This window comes from Apteryx rowi, unplaced genomic scaffold (assembly GCF_003343035.1).
Source record: "Apteryx rowi isolate R43461 unplaced genomic scaffold, aptRow1 scaffold_3, whole genome shotgun sequence".
Taxonomy (NCBI): Eukaryota; Metazoa; Chordata; class Aves; order Apterygiformes; family Apterygidae; genus Apteryx; species Apteryx rowi.
Window position 1 is genome coordinate 3,998,949 of NW_020449418.1, and position 2,150 is coordinate 4,001,098.

A 2,150-nucleotide genomic window follows, 5' to 3' on the forward strand; every position below is an offset into this window, starting at 1 on the left:
ATAGCGTGGGGCTCTTGGGGCAGCCCTGACTGCTGCAAGCAAACCCTCTCCAGCCTGGAAGCAACTACAAAGCAGCCTTTTTGCCCCGGTCGTAGTCTCCCTTTGTGGCTATGGTCTCATTTCAGCATTTCTGTAACAGCCTCCCATTTTTGTCAACCGGGTTAACTTACAGACCACCAGTAAAAACTGCCAGGGGCAGAAGAAAGTGGTGGAAAGTATTTTCATTATGGAGAAAGCATGGAAAAATTGTCAGATTTTACAACAGCTGCACTCGCTATTGTTATGAATACAACCCTCCTCCCTCCCAAGCAGAAAATTGATGGTTATTAAGCTTGAAAAGTAGATGGTACCTTTTCTTTTGAGGTATTAAGTGAAACAATGGGATGCTGACATGTTGCTGGAGCTCCACACCAGAAATAAAGCTGTCTGTATCCAAAGGCCATCAGTTCATTGCCGGGAGAGCCAGTGCAAGGCCCCAGCAACTACCGAGGTGCTTTGCCAGCCCTGGAGACAGCAGGCCTCCTTCTCCCTCCACTTCACCGGATCTGAAACAAGAGCAACTCCACTGATGCCGGCCTAGAGCACGGGAGAGAGGAGCCAGACACATTTGCTAGGCTGCTTTGAATCCCCCTCCAGACTTTTTTTTTTTGAAAATTTAGAGCGAAGCAGATCAAAGAAACAGGGAACAGAAGCCAAGGCAGAGGTTTTGAGGATATTGCTCTGAAGCAGTGCCAGGTGATTCGCTGAGCTCTGCTTTTTCACCTTGGGGAAGCATCCATCAGCCTTCAAACATAGACATTTCCTGCCAGTTCCAACATGCTCTGTTTTTTCCTAGGTTCACCAGAGGTTTTCTTAAACATCTCACCCAAAAGACAGGAGCCTGCTCCCTCCAGATTGCCTTCAGGACCAGGCTGTCCCCAGTAAAGCAGATCTGAGCGACAATGGTGTGTTGGATGAGAAACCCCAGAGGGGCAACGGCAAATGTGAGAAATGCGACAGGGTCCTCCTACGTACCAAAGGGGCCCCATATGCCCCCCAGTCTCTGCCACTGCTGCTGCTGCGCTGAGTGGGGGCAGCATGTGCCAGCAGCATGGCGCTCGGGGGGCTACCAGGGGTGGGAGGGTTTGGTCTTGGCAGGAGGTGTAAAGCGCACCCAAGGGAGTATGGAGGCACATGGTGTGGAGAAAGCCAGCTGATACCCTCATAGCAACAAAAGCAGCAGAGATGCAAACTGGCAGCAGGATAAATGAAAGCTACACCTCTTCCCTCAAGGGGGGTTCAGCAGGTAAATACCCACGCAAAGTAGCTGCCTCAAAACACTGTGAGGTGGGTGGTGTCTGCGGAGTACCTGGCCCGGGAGGCTAGATGAAGGCACGAGCAGATAGGGAGGCTCCTGGCAGAGAGCAGCTATGGCAAGCCCTGGAAGAACCAGGCTGGCCCACCTGCAAAGGAGGTGTGGGGTCCCATTTTCACATCCTGCCCATGGCTCCCAGCTCCCTGGGATGCACTCTGTGCAGCTGGTGGCTCCTCACTCCACGAGGATGTCGGCATGCGATTCACAGGTCTGCCAAGGTTGGCCAACCTTGCCCTAGAGGATCATTTCAAGACAATTGACTCATGGCGAAAACCACCACTTAGATAGTCAACACTGCTCCTCAGGGGCTGGGCATCCCAGTGCTCACCCGGTTTGCGGCAAGGGGCCGGGGAGAAGACGAAGTTGCAACACAAGGCAAGGAAAGCATGAGGGAAAGCCCAAAGGTTTGAGAGGGCCTGTGGAGACACCTGGCTTTTCCTGGCTGTTCACATGGGATTCATCAGGCCAGCAGCCTCTCAGACAGGAAAGCAGCGGCACTCGGCTCTGTCCCAACCGCCACCCCGTCATCTTCTTCCCTCCACCCTCACCTATTTACTCCCCCAAAAGCAGTGTTCAGCGGCGGCCTGCCGCCCGGGCAGCCCCCTGCCACCTGCTTCCTCCCAGAGGCAGCTGCCCTCCCGGCTCCCCTCAGGGCACCGGGCTAACGCGCGCGCGGCGGTTATTAACGGTTGGCCCCAACAGCCGTGCGGCCACAAGGCCCGGTCTGGCGGCTGCGCCCGGCCCGTGCAGCGTAAGGCAACGCCTGGCTGAGAGGGGCTTTTTGCAGACCCGCAGG